This window comes from Lampetra fluviatilis, chromosome 3, assembly GCF_964198595.1.
Source record: "Lampetra fluviatilis chromosome 3, kcLamFluv1.1, whole genome shotgun sequence".
NCBI classification, from domain to species: Eukaryota; Metazoa; Chordata; class Hyperoartia; order Petromyzontiformes; family Petromyzontidae; genus Lampetra; species Lampetra fluviatilis.
The window spans coordinates 9,350,105-9,365,322 of record NC_136277.1 but is presented as its reverse complement, the minus strand read 5'-3'; the positions used below and the strand labels follow the sequence as shown (position 1 = coordinate 9,365,322).

The window sequence follows — 15,218 nt, the reverse complement described above, 5'->3', positions numbered from 1 at the left end:
GAGTGCGTACCCGAATTCTGCTGGACACGGGGGCGGTGGCCTCGCTCGTGAGCGCAGCGCACTGCAGCGCGATCGGGGTCGACGTGCGTCACCTGCAGGCACCGGACCGCGCGCTGCACACGGCGAGCGGAGCCGGAATGGGGCTGCTGGGGAGAGCCACCCTAGAGGTCCGCATAGGCAGTCAGGTGTGCACCCAGGAGTTCTACGTGTCGAGTGCGTTGTGTCACGAGTGTATCGCAGGTACCGACCTCTTAGAACGGCTGGGACTCAACGTGCAACCCCGCCAGCGATGCGCCACCATGGAGAGCAACGGCGAGCGGATACCGTTCCTGGGACGAGAACCAACGCGCCCCCGCTTCGCACCTGTGGTCGCTATCCTGGCGACGGCAGTCACCATCGACCCACTCACCGAGATGCTGGTGCCGGTGGCAACATCCCCCACCGACCCCGCGCTCCGACCATCAGGAGAGGTAATGCTAACTCCTCACCCGGAGTTGGCAAAACGGTATGGGATAGTGGGATCCGCCACGTTGGTAAACGCAGATGGGGACCGATTGTTTATACGTGTGTTTAACCCACACAGTACCCCGGCAATGATACGACGACGCACCCCGGTAGCCACCGTACACCCCCTGCACGCTCGCCACTCGAACGACTCGGTGTTCGCACTCTGGGCGGAGGACCCTGGCCGCCCCGAGGACAGCCAGGATCTGGCCTGGCGGGTCGGCCCGACCCCCCGAGCCGAGATTGTTCCCCTGCAGGATGCGTTACATGTGCCTTGGGCAGCCTTACCTAAGGGGGAGGCCGATCAGCTGCGCGGGTTATTGCGGGAGTACGCCGACGTGTTCAGTGAGCACGATTCGGACGTGGGCCGGACCGACCTGGTCAAGCACCAAATTGACACAGGTGCAGCCCGACCCATCAAACTCCCCGCATACCGAGTGGGCGCGCCTGAACGGACCCAGATCAAAGAGGCAGTCACGGATATGCTACGCGATAACATAATCCAGCCCTCCGCGAGCCCTTGGTCTGCCCCGGTGGTACTGGTAACGAAAAAGGACGGATCGACTCGGTTCTGCGTTGATTACCGAAAATTGAACGCAGTCACCCTCGGCGACGCTTTTCCCATCCCACGCATCGACGACACCTTCGACAGTCTCGCAGGAGCGCGGTATTTTTCCACCCTCGATCTCGCGTCCGGGTACTGGCAGGTGGAGATGACGGAGGAGGATCGGCCAAAAACAGCATTCACCACCCCGATGGGCCTGTTTGAGTTTCGAGTGTTGCCGTTCGGACTCACTAACGCGCCCGCGACGTTCCAGCGGTTGATGGAGTTGGTGATGCGGGGCTTGCAGTGGGAACAGTGCCTGATTTACTTGGACGATGTGATAGTGTTCAGTAGATCTTTGTCTGAGCATTGGTCCAGGCTTCGAGAGGTGTTCCAGCGACTGCGAGCGGCTCATCTCAAGCTCAAGCCACGTAAGTGTTACATCGCACAACGCGAGGTGGGGTACCTCGGGCATCGCGTCAGTGAGGCAGGCGTGCACACCGATCCGGAGAAGGTACGTGCCGTAGTGGAGTGGCCACGGCCAAGGAATCTGACGGAGATCAGATCATTTTTGGGGCTCGCCACCTATTATCGTCGATTTGTAAAGGGATTCAGTGAGATTGCACGCCCTCTCACCCAACTCACCTCCCCTAAGCACCCCTACCAGTGGACGGGGGCCTGCCAGACGGCCTTCACCACTCTCAAAGATCACCTCACCCACGCCCCCACCCTCGCTTTCCCCGATTTTACCACCGATTTTATTTTGGACACCGACGCCTGCAGCAGCGGGCTGGGCGCGGTGTTGTCACAGGTACAGGATGGGACGGAACGAGTCATCGCGTACGCCAGCCGGACCTTGAGTGGGGCCGAGCTGAACTATTGCGTGACCCGCCAAGAGTTGTACGCCGTAATTTTCGCATGCAAACAGTTCCGGCCGTATTTGTACGGCAGGAGATGTCGCGTACGCACTGACCATTATGCTCTGCAGTTCCTTCTTACATTCAAGGAGCCGCGGGGGCAGATGGCCCGGTGGTTGGCGCAGTTGCAGGAGTACAACCTGCAAATCGAGTATCGGGCTGGCCGGACGCATGCAAACGCGGACGCCTTGTCGAGGCGACCCACGGTGTTCGCCGAGACGAGGGCGGAGGAGGCCTGCCCGTGTTTCACGGGGGGACGCTGCCGGCAGGCAACGGACCCCCGAGAGGCCGCGGCCACTGACCCCCCCCCAGCGAGAGAGAGCGCCACAGAGACCCTTGCAGGTGGCACCGAGGATCCCGTCGACCGCCCGGCAAGCGCGGGACCCGCAGCTCGGGACCCGATCGGACGGATCCAGGAGGACGTCGGCTGCGCCTTCCCGGGCCTGAACGACAAGCAGCTGAGACAGACCCAGCAGCGAGATCCGGATCTGGCGGCGGTGGAGGCGGCACTGCGAGAGAAGCAGGATGCACTACCAGGGCCCTGGAGCGGTTTGTATGCCCGGTTGTGTGTGGAAAACGGGGTGGTGAGGGAACTGGCCGACGCTGGGCAGCCTGGGTGCATCTGCGTTCCCGCCCATGTGCGACCCCAACTACTACGACTGGTACACGACCACCCGCTCGGGGGCCATGATGGGGAACGGCGCACCCGGGAGACTCTGCGTCGCCAGTATCTCTGGCCTAAATTGGCACAAGATGTGGCCGCCTGGGTGCAGGGCTGCCGGGCCTGCCAGCAGTGTGGGCAAAAGCCGGCGAGGTACCAGGTACCCCTGAGGCCGTTCCGAGTCAGTCGGACGAATCAGTTGGTCGGAATCGACTTGCAGGGGCCCTTTCCACGATCCCACCGGGGCAACCGATATATTCTTGTAGCGGTGGAGTACTTCACCCGCTACCCCGTGGCGGTGGCTATCCCGGATAAAACAGCCCTCGTAGTGGCCCGGGCCTTCGTGGAAAACTACGTACTTAAGTGCGGGATCCCCGAACGAGTCATTACCGACCAGGGTAGTGAATTCGAGGCCGAACTATTCCAGGCGCTGTGCCGAGAGTTCGGGATCCAGAAGGACCGAACCACGGCATATCACCCCCAGGCAAACGGGATGGTAGAGAGGATGAACCAGACTCTGGCCGGGAAGCTTAAACGCATGGCGGCCGCGAATCAACAGGACTGGGACGAACACCTCCCCTATGCCCTGTTCGCCTACACCACCGCCGTTCACACATCTACAGGACAGACCCCGTTCCTAATGATGTTTGGTCGCGAGTCTCGCCTGCCCGCAGATCTGCTGTTCGGTGTCCCTCCGCCACAACGGGAGGAAGGGAGCCACCCCGTGGAGCACTTGCTGGAGACCCTGCGAGGGGCCAGGGGCCGAGCCTACCCGCACGGAGAGGCCGCGCACCAGCGGCAAGAGCAGGGCGCCCGACCCCGTATGGAGCCCCCCTTCTACACTGCGGGCTCCGAGGTGTGGCTGTACACTCCCCGCGTCGGTGCCGGACAGGTGGGGAAGCTGACCACCTACTGGCGAGGACCCTGGATTGTGAGACGGCAGATCTCACCATGGACGGTGCTGATTCAGGGTGGAGAGAGGGGCCGGGAGATGGTGGTCAACATCCGCCGACTGAAGCCGTGGCGAGCAGCCCCCGAGGGGGGGAGCCCCGCCGTCCAAGTACCCCGAAACCCCGGGGTCCCCCCACCCCCCGTGCCCGGGGGCCTCGCGCAGTATATGGGCCCCACGGAGCCCCGGGCTCCGAGGGGCCCCGGGCGGGGCCGGGGGCGACGAGGACGGCGACCCTTAAACCCCACCGCCTCTGAGTTTGTTCCCCAGCCCGCAGGTGCCAGAGACCGAGGGGAAACGTTGGAATGGAGGAGGAGACCACCGCCGGAGCCCCAGGAGACGGAGCCGCCACCCCCGAGGCCAGCCACAAGGGCCGGGCGAATCCCGCGGACCCCGCGGCGATACCTCGTGGGGGCAACCCAGGCGAGGTGCTCCAGTCAACCCGGGATGGGGACTGGCACCCCGGGGGGCTATGTGGTGCCACAGCGACGGGGCCGCTCGGCCGAGCCAGGGAGCCGCCCGGCTTCCACCGCCGCACTGCCCCCCATCACCCCCCCCACATAAACACGCACCCGCACCCACGTAGGGCCTCGTGGTCGGGTCACCTACCCTGAGTTTTCACCCGAGGGCCCCCTAGGGGGGTTACCCCACGGTTTCTCAGGGCCAGGGAATTGGACAGGACCCTTCCCAGGCCAAGTAACACTGCGGCGCCGTGGGCGGATTTGAGATCGCACGACCACGGCGAGCTCAGAGAGCCCCGCAGTTAGAAACGCATACAAACACAAACACGGGTCAGCAAGGCAGATAGCTGGGATCAGGACCCGGGACGACTGATTGGTCGAAAGTTCAAAGGCCGGCGGGATCGCAAAAGAGCGGGAAATCCTAGGCTCAGGATTGGTCGAGAGACCAAGGCGGTCGGGACGGGGGCGCCTAGCCTTTGATGTGAATAGTTTTAAAGAAAACGCAGGGGCAGTAGGGAACTCTCTTCTTCTGGAGTTTGGACACGGGGTCAGCGACGAAGGAGTCATCGGGCGAGCCGCTAGATTGTCTGCAGGACGATCTGAGCGCCGCAAGGTCACCAAGGACTACAGACGGTATCGTGTTGCGCGCCTTACAACACCTCAGAGCGGAGAGTAGGATCCGTAGGAGAGGGTTAGTTCGGGGTAAGGACGAGTAGGAAAGCGGTTTAGCAGAGAGCGCAGCATAGAATAGGGCTACACGGCACCAGAGTGTGGGTTAGAAGCGCCTTGCTGTCCCGCACACACACACGGGTGGCTCGGTTGGTTAGCAAGGGCTAATAAAATCTCGAGCGTAGTAACAAAACCGTGTTGTTGGGTGTTTTTGGAACGTGGTATTAGCGTGCACTGCATTCGCGAGTGTGTGGTCGTTGTACGCATAAAGGCCGTGGTCTCTGTACGATTGTGCGGGTACGGAGGTGTGTGCGTTAACGCCCGGGGAGAGCACTTTTGGTGTGTTGGCGTGACTACGCAGCCGTGTGAGAGGAGAATCGTCCTTGTACGATATTTGTGTTGACGTGCACGCGCGAGTGGGGGAGGGGACGAGTCGTCGTGTCGGCGTGTGCCCCGCTTGCGTGCGCTCGTTACTTGCGTAAGCTCTCGGCGTGCGTAATCGGCGTACCCCAGGTGCGTGATCGTAACGTGAGCAGCCAGCGCGGCGCAGAGCGGCGCAAGAGTGGGTATCGCGTGTGGAGCTGTATGCGTGTGTGCGCGCACGTTCACGACGTGTGTAACACAGGTGCGCGATCCTAACGTGAGTGGTCAGTGTTGGGTGAGTGCCGTGCAGAGCTGTGTGTGGGTGTGCGCGTACGTGGTTATCCATGCCTGCTACGCGGACCCGCGGTGGAGGGGAATCCTCGGGTGACGGCTCCCACACCCTGGGTGAGGAGCCTAGCGGCGGTTCGCTTAGCAGCGGGGGGGCGATTGATGATGTTAGTCCGGCCGTTAGTATTATCGAGGGAGGGATCTCGGGGGCTAGCGACCCCCACAAAACCATATTGTGCTAGGTCACAAACAAAAGAAAGTGACTGTAAAACTACAAGTATGTGAATAATTATCACGGTGAAGTCATGTATGTACGTCGGACGTTCAAAGGAGGCCAATATCATCGTTCTACACATCGCCAAGACCCGACCACACCTGGCCAGTCACCAGCTGCATCAACCACCTGGCTGCCATACCGTCATCCATAAAGCTGCCATCTTTGCTTGTCAGGAGACATTGTGTGCGAACGGCATTAAAACAAAAACATATTAACTTCAGTCACCAGTCAGAAGCTTCCTACACTTCTGCCGTGTCGCCTCAACTGTGGTGTACGAGGCCATCTGCATACAGACTGTACATTGAAATAAATACGAATTCACAATTATCACCCCCTGACATACTTAACCAATCATCACGATTTCATTATCACATATTATATTGACATTCAGCGGAACGTAGAAACTAACGAGTGCGTGGCGCCAATGATATTCTGAATTTACTATACACCAACAACATTAAGTGTGCTTCATACTGAGAAAAATGGCGGCAGCTGGCAGCAATAGTCATCTGCTCAATCCCTAATTTCCCTCCTCCATCCCTTTACCTCCTCTACATTACCTCCTTGTCTCTTCCCCTGCCATCTTCCCATTCACCACCACTATATTTTAGGCATACAATTTCTTAATTGTTTTTGTGATGTCCGTGTTTTGGTTTCTTTGGAGGCACCGCTCTTGTACCTGCTGCCTGCCCCTGCTCCAACTGGCACATCCATTTGGTAGCCCGGGTTATTCACTCTGGTGCAGCATCGCTCGCGCTGCGCGGCTTACCCGTTATCCCGTGCGACCGGTGGGTTGCTCCGTCACCCACATCCGGTGGCTCCTTCGGTGGGCCATGCAACCTTCGGGGGGGGGGGGGGGGGGGGGGGCTTTGGCTGCCCGAGGTCATCGGGGCTTTGTGCGGTCCCCGAGATGGAAGGGACCTGCAGCCGGGATCTTTCCGGGGGAGTCTTTCACCGTGTCGGCGTGCGGAGCGTGTTGGGGAGCACTCCGCGATCTTCCTCGTCGCGAGCTTGGCCCGGAATTCTGCTAAATTGCAGGGAAGTGGACGTCGTCGACGGAGAGACTCGATCGCGGAGGCCCCTTTCCCTCGCCTGCCCCCCCCCCCCCCGGCCGACCCCCCTTGTCTTCCCAATGAGATGCCTCAACACTTTTCCACCCCCCAGATTTCCGTTGCTCTCCAGCTACGACCAGGCCTACCCCAATACCCTCCTGATGACTCCTGCCGGTTCTGATGTCACTAAAATTACACCACCACTTTTAATAACCCCATTCTTCATCTCAAACTGCTATCTTACATACAATTTTATAATAGCTGTAAAGCACCTTGGAAATGGCGCAATATAAATTTCAACAAGATATCTTGAAAGCTGATTGCATTTGTTGAATTATGTGCCTTGTAATAATCATAGCGTGTACTGGGCGATACCTTTTTTAACCCGAATTCTGAGTTGTCATTGATTTGTTTTATTTGTGTGACAGGACCATCCACAACTTTAAAGCTTTGGCTCAAGTGTTGGGATATCAAAATAATTTACTATTCTGTAATGATCACAATCACTACGTTGTTTCTATTGTGTTGTAAAAAAAAATGAAAATTTAAAATGGTGATTGTGGAATGGTAATGTATTCAAATGTTAATTAAATGCGTTTTGTTAATGCATAATTATTGCGCGTAAATTAATGATTGATTGGTATGCATCTTCTTATTTAAAACAGTGAATTCAATTAAACAATAGATTTTCGCATTAATTACAAGTTATTATTGGTTTTCACGTTGTCGAGGGGTGTGTGTTATCAATCGTGATAATATCAATGATTCTCGCCTTAACATGTACTGATTATAACTTAATAAATGTGTAATTATGTCAGGTCAGGATACAGTTCTCGTAATTGAGAGATATGATGCATGAGTTAAGAAAGAAGCACTCGATCCTTCTTAATGTAAGTGTAGTGGATTCAATTCAGGTGCACACTGGAACTTTGGGAGGCAACACTATTTATTCTTAACACAACTCTTAACATAGGGTGGTGACCACCGACCTATCCTCGCTAACACACACCATCACTCGCTAACACTGACGCTCTCATACGACTCGCGTGGCCAAGCCAGGAGGGCTACTGGTTGGCCACGCTCAATTGAGGCTTGATTCTTCTTCACGCGGTGTCTTCACGAGGCATCTTCATCCCTGACCCGAGCCGCCCCGCACCAGGTGCGGAGCCCGCTTATATCCGCCTCGGCGTGCTCGGGCCACGCCCACCTTCTCGAATCCTCGAGAAGGCTCAGAACCCTGGCCGCGCGACCCCCAAGATCCCCCTGGGGTCCCCGGCCCCCACCTTTATCCGGTCACGTGTCCGGCCGGGTTCATACAGAGTGCCATGGCCTGACACAACCCCCGTGGCACTGGCGACAGCCTCCCGGCTCCCCGACTCGGCCGTCATTCCAATATACCCGACGCAGTGACGTCATGTGTGTACAGGCTCACAGTAGTGACACTACAAGTCACTACATAAGCAACTTTAATATGAACTTACATTGACAACTGAAACTACTTATCAGAATAGAACTACAGTACCCATGCAAATATACGTACTCGTAGATCTGTACTAAATGATAATAAAAGCATCAACGATTGTATGATAAGATTATGCGATTTTAAAGAAAAAAACAAGGCTCACGATTCAAAACAACAGTGTTTATGCAAGCATACGTGTTCATAAAATGTTTACCAAATAGTTTGAAAATCATCAACTATCGAATTTCAAGATTATGCAAGTAAAATAAATCTCATACATATTTAAAAAAGCAATATTCATATAGAAATCCGTGACGTAGAGTGGATGTGTGTCAGGGTGGCAATCATGAGCAAGGTTAACCGGTTATGATGTGTAGCTTGGTGTGAGTTTGTTCACGTGTGTTTCTCGTATGAGGTGGCGTCACCAACTGTAAGCAGTATGCTCACATGATGGGTGCAAGTGATAGTGGGTGTTCATCTTTTGTTTTCACTGTACCCGAAAATACTTCCAGTCCCACAAGGGAGTGTTGATCGGTAGGCTTGGTCCACTGCGAGAGTGTGCTGCGACCACGCTGCTTGCTGTCTATACTCAGGGGCAAGGTAAGGTAAAAGGTAAAAACAATGAGCCTACCTTTACCCTACCGTTTACCTTACCACAATACAATCACTCTACCCTACCTTTTACCCTTTAGCAGGTAAGGTTAAAGGTAAAAAGCAATGAGGCTACCTTTACCCTACCTTTACCCCGTACAAATTACCCGATTACAGGGTAATTACTGGGGCACTACACATGAAAAAGGTTTATAGTGGTAAATGCTAGGTAGAGCGCTTTATACATATAGAATACTCTAGATTCCAATTTTACACGCTTTCTTTGAACTCACTCTGTCTGTTGTTGTTGTCGTTGTTGTATCCTGAAATCTTGTAACTCAATTTTAACCCACTTCCCAATGTGGTATCGACTGCAAACTTGGCATACTTATGTCATACTGATGATAACACTATATTCTATCATAAAAAATATGTTTTTAAACATTCTTTTTTATATGTTATGTTTCGGCTTGGGTCTAATTGTCCACGGTCAACTGACGTTGGCTGTATTTGGCCACGGTCCCTTACGTGATGGTAAGCTGCGGGGCCACGGACTGCGCCACGGAGCTTTTAGCGGTAAACAAGGTGCCGTATTTACCGGGTAATACTTTGTGCTACCTTTACCCTACCGGATAATTCTTCCGAGCGACATTTACCCTACCCTTTACCTTACCCCTTGGCATGTCGACACCTTTACCCTTTACCTTTTACCCGGTAAAAAGGGTAAATTACCTTACCTTGCCGAGGCCTACTTGGTCCACAGCTGAAGTGCGCTCGCGGCTCTCGAGTCCGCATGCTGCCAGTCAGCCGTTAGCTCTGCCATGTGTTTGCAGGTTGTTTGTACGCCAGGCTCCATCTGTAGCTGGAGCATGCTGCGGCCACGCTGGCCCAGCACGCTTCGATGCTTTTATCAGCCTTAGGAGTGGCTTGGTTTGCGAGCACCCTTGGTTGCTCCCTCCAGGAGGTCTCACGCTGAACAGCAGACTGTACGTGACAATGCTTACACACTCCCAGCCTCTTCACATGTCACCCAATGTCAGTCAGTGGTTAGCTCAACCACCAACAGAACTTCCCAGCCTGTAGCTTGGGCAGTATTTCTGTCTACGCACTCAATACTGACATGTACCTCAAATCTCAACATGGGGAAGTTGCTTTGTGCCACCACGGGCGTTTTGCCAACAATTCTCTTCCACCTCTCAGCTTCCAACAGTACTATATCGATAACTCTTTCACACCACAATAGCGCGACGAAGAGCTGCATAAGACACCTTGCCACGAATGGGCGCTTATCCGAAATTTTCCTCAACCACGTAACTTTATCGTAACACTACATTTCGAAGTCCTCGACTCTGCAAGACTTAACACATAAAGAGAAATACAAAAGCAAAACTTTCAGGGATACTTAAGAGTCTTCCTTAGTAAGAACTCAACTTTTTAGCTAGAAATGAGAGCTAATTCCCAGAGTGCCTCTGCAAGACTGATTTGTATGATTTTGTATGCTGATATATATGAATTTATAACTTATTTAATGTATTAAGACACACTAAAGCCTGAAGCTCCTTCCACCTTTGCACATGTGGTACATTCATCGGATCCGCATTAGTACATCCCTGGTTTTGGCTCCATAAACATCTTGGCACCTGATGTCTTAACCCCTATTATACTCCCTTTGGAGGTCATCCCAAGACATGTGTGAAAACAGACTCACTTAATTGCCCCTTGTGATGTCTGTCGACTCATAAGAGTTAGCCAACTCATAAAAGTTAGCCAACATGTGTGTGTGTGTCACACATGTGTGTGTGTCACATCTATGTGTCTGTTTAATTGTGAAACGGCCTTCCTTTCTTCCCCTGGATATCCATGGCTGTGTTTGTCCCCTTTCCTATTGAGCCTGATTTGTTGAGTTTTATTCCCATTTACAATTAATAGAGTGGCAGTTATCTGAACTGGTCCTGGTGCAGCATATAAAGATCACCACTAGGAAGACAAAGGCGGTCAGACACAGCTCTAGTTTTACCCCTTGAATACATAATATTTTTGGCATCATTAGTATTATATATATTGTTGTAAATGATCCTGAGGTTCAATATTTCAATGCTTCCATAATTCATTATCAAGTTTCATATGCTTAGCCCAGACCTCATGGCAATTATGTATGGATAAATGGATGTTAATGAAACATGCAACTAATCATATTCAAAACCTCCTTACTCGGTGCTATATTATCATGTGACGATATATATTATATCATTGGATTACCATATAGTACCCCGAAGTTTAAGATTATTCATATTCGGTCATTTTGAACGTTAAAAGTTTCCAGACATTATGGTTTGTTAATCCAGAAAATCGTTGAAACGGCAAATTACATTATTGTCTCTTTGCTCTGTATTTGTGCTCAGGTGGGCAGCGGGTTTATGGTGTTTTGCCATGGGTCCTCCCTTTCGCATCGTGTTCTGCTCTGTTCATTGGAGATGGCTGATGCCAGACCCGACCCGTGAATATCTCTCAGAAAATATTCTGGTTCACTCCTTGCCCAAGCAATGGTTACCTCCTCTGCCATTAACCTGTTCTCAAACTTCTAATTTGAATGGTAATTAGTATGCCCCTCATGGTTCTCCTCAACTCTCAGAATACAATTAATACACATATGTCTACAAGGAGCTATGACATTCAAAACAGACAATATCAAACTACAGATGATATAGTGACATAGAATGGGTCACTCGGGCGTGTAGCACTGTTTACTGGTAGAGAGCGGGATCGTGGGTGTAGTAGCCCAGGTCTACCAGCAGGGCAGGTGACGTGTGCCACTCGAGCGCGTAGTGCCAGTTGCTGGCAGAAAATGATAATTATTTGATTAAACGTATGTTATGCACAAAAAGCGGATAAATTCCTAACGCATCATTTGAATTTGGAATGATCGAAATGTTAATTTTATGCCAAAAATAAGCTAGCTTTGCGAAATGTGAGGATCGAACTCACGAACCTTCAGATTATGAGACTGACGTGCTACCTACTGCGCTAATGAGGCTGCTATTTTATTATTTTTATTCAAATTGGAGTATCTCAAATATTGGGATATCAATTGGAAGGTATAAAGAGGCACAACAATAATAGGATAAGTTATGCAAAAAAGCGGATAAATTCCACACTCATCATTTAAATTAGGAAATATTATCTAAATGTTAATTGTATGCCAAAAATAAGCTACCTTTGACCCCATGTGAGGATCGAATTTCACGACATTCAGATCATGAGATTGACGCGCCAAACTGTGCTCATGACGCTGAAACTATGGCACTACCGACTGCTCTAATGAGGCTGATGTTTGATCAGTTTTGTTCAAATTTCGATATCTCAAATATTGGGATTCAATTGGAAGGTATAGAGGCACAACAATAAGAGGATAGGTAGTTGATGACACGTATTTTATGCATAAATAGCGGATCAATTCTTAACACATAGTTTCAAGTTGGAATTCATATCTAAATGTACATTTTATGCCAAGAAAAAAATACTTTGCCCCATGTGAGGATCAAACTCACGACCTTCAGATTATGAGACTGACGCGCTACCTACTGCGCTAATGAGGCTGATTTTTATTGGTTTTGTTGTAAATTGGAATATCTCAAATATTGGCATTCAATTGGAAGGTATAAAGAGGCGCAACAAACACGTTCCTTCGGAGTGGGCTGGTAGGAACTTGGTTGGACAGCGCATTCATGCGATCCGAGTCACGCGGCACAAGCTGCGTGGGGCTGTGCGTCACGTGGTGCTGAGCCAGCCCGAAGCACTCTATGAATTACAAATCGAGGGCGTAGCTGTGCACGACAGACAGCCAGACAAATAATCCCTGGTGGGCAGTGTGGAACTGTTGTTCCTACCTGTATAAGAGGATAAGTATTTGATTAAACGTATGTTATGCACAAAAAGCGGATCAATTCCACACGCATCATTTGAATTTGGAATTATCGAAATGTTAATTTTATGCCAAAAATAAGCTAATTTTGACTCATGTGAGGATCGAACTCACGACCTTCAGATTATGAGACTGACGCACTACCTACTGCGCTAATGAGGCTGATATTTTATAATTTTTTATTCTAATTGGAGTATCTCAAATATTGGTAATCAATTGGAAGTTATAAAGAGGCACAACAATAAGAGGATAAGTTATTGATGAAACGTATGTTATGCACAAAAAGCGGATCAATTCCACACGCATCATTTGAATTTGGAATTATCTAAATGTTAATTTAATGCCAAAAATAAGCTAACTTTGACGCTATATGAGGATCGAACTTCACGACATTCAGATTATGAGACTGACGCGCTACCGACTTCGCTAATGAGGCTGATATCTTATTAGCTTTGTTCTGATTGGAACATCTTAAATATGGGCATTCAATTGGAATGTATACAGAGGAACAACAATAAGAGGATAGTATTTTATGAAACGTATGTAATGCACAAAAAGCGGATCAATTCCACACGCATAATTTGAAGTTGGTATTATATGAATATATATTATGCCAAGAAAAAAATACTTTGATAGTTTTTATTTTTTTACTCTTTCATCTGGTGACAAAACTGACATATTTTTTTACAAGGAGTCATGTTTGCATTGACCACAATACCTGCGGTCAGAATGCAAACAAAATACATTTGCCTCATGTGAGGATCGAACTAACAACCTTCCGATTATTAAGCTAAGACAATTCCTACTGCTCTAATGAGACTGATGTTAGATCAGTTTTATTCTAATTAGGATATCTCAAATATTGGGATTCAATTTGAAGGAATAAAGAGGCACAACAATAAGAGGATAGGTAGTTGATGACACGTATTTTATGCATAAATAGCGGATCAATTCTTAACAAATAGTTTCAAATTGGAATTCATATCTTAATGTACATTTTATGCCAAGAAAAAAATACTTTGCCCCATATGAGGATCGAACTCACGACCTTCAGATTATGAGACTGACGCGCTACCTACTGCGCTAATGAGGCTGATATTTTATAATTTTTTATTCTAATTGGAGTATCTCAAATATTGGTAATCAATTGGAAGTTATAAAGAGGCACAACAATAAGAGGATAACTTATTGATGAAACGTATGTTATGCACAAAAAGCGGATCAATTCCACACGCATCATTTGAAGTGGGAATTAATATCTAAATGTACATTTTATGCCAAGAAAACAATAATTTGTCCCATGCGAGGATCGAACTCACGACCCTCTGATGATGAAACTGACGCACTACCTACTGCGCTAAAGAGGCTGATTGTTTCTAGCTTTGTTCTAATTGGAATGTCTCATATATTGGCATTCAATTGGAAGGTATAAAGAGGCACAACAAACACGTTCCTTCAGAGTGGGCTGGTCGGAACTTGGTTGGACAGCGCATTCGTGCGATCCGTGTCACGCGGCGCAAGCTGCGTAGGGCGGCGCGTCACGTGGTGCTGAGCCCGGCCGAAGTACTCTATAAATTACAAATCGAGGGCGTGGCTATGCACGACAACACTGACAGACAAATATTCCCTGGTGGGCAGTGTGGAACTGTTGTTCCGACCTGTATAAAATGAAAAGTATTTGATGAAACGTATGCTATGCACAAAAAGCGGATCAATTCCTAACGCATCATTTGAATTTGGAATTAATAACTAAATGTACATTTTATGCCAAGAAAACAATACTTTGCCCCATGTGAGGATTAAACTCACGACCTTCAGATTATGAGACTGACGCGCTACCTACTGCGCTAATAAGGCTGATATTTTATTATTTTTATTCAAATTGGAGTATCTCAAATATTGGGATATCAATTTGAAGGTATAAAGAGGCACAACAATAAGAGGATACGTAATTGATGAAACGTATGTTATGCAAAAAAGCGGATCAATTCCACACTCATCATTTTAATTAGGAAATATTATCTAAATGTTAATTGTATGCCAAAAATAAGCTACCTTTGACCCTTATTCTTAGGTTTTTTCGGTAAAGTCACGTAGGTAAAACATTAAAATTAATAAAAGTAAAATAAAATAAAAATCACGACGTTTCGGAGGCAACACAAGCTTCCGTCTTCAGGTGGAACCGTCACAGCCACGACAGCTGTATCAAGTAAATGAGAGCCTCACCTTACTATATGAATAATAAAAAGTGTGCTGTACTTGGCCCTTCCCCCCTCTCCAACCATTTTATAAACGGAGTGGTAGCTCCTGCAATCTCTCATTTACTTGATACAGCTGTCGTGGCTGTGACGGTTCCACCTGAAGACGGAAGCTTGTGTTGCCTCCAAAACGTCGTGATTTTTATTTTATTTTACTTTTATTAATTTTAATGTTTTACCTACGTGACTTTACCGAAAAAACCTAAAAATATGAATCCTTGCAGTCACGAAAGCTTCAAATCTAGAATACCTTTGACCCCATGTGAGGATCGAACTTCACGACATTCAGATCATGAGATT

General features: G+C 49.5%; 4 non-coding genes across 4 annotated transcripts; all 4 read right to left on the bottom strand.

Moving 5' to 3' along the window:
* Positions 1 to 12,261: 12,261 nt before the first annotated feature.
* On the bottom strand, positions 12,262 to 12,334 carry TRNAM-CAU (transfer RNA methionine (anticodon CAU)). Its single transcript has one exon. It is a non-coding gene; the product is annotated as a tRNA-Met (tRNA).
* A 415-nt stretch (positions 12,335 to 12,749) lies between these two features.
* Positions 12,750 to 12,822, bottom strand: TRNAM-CAU (transfer RNA methionine (anticodon CAU)). Its single transcript has one exon. It is a non-coding gene; the product is annotated as a tRNA-Met (tRNA).
* Positions 12,823 to 13,680: 858 nt separating this feature from the next.
* Positions 13,681 to 13,753, bottom strand: TRNAM-CAU (transfer RNA methionine (anticodon CAU)). Its single transcript has one exon. It is a non-coding gene; the product is annotated as a tRNA-Met (tRNA).
* Positions 13,754 to 14,444: 691 nt separating this feature from the next.
* TRNAM-CAU (transfer RNA methionine (anticodon CAU)) lies at positions 14,445 to 14,517 on the bottom strand. Its single transcript has one exon. It is a non-coding gene; the product is annotated as a tRNA-Met (tRNA).
* Between the last annotated feature and the right edge of the window lie 701 nt (positions 14,518 to 15,218).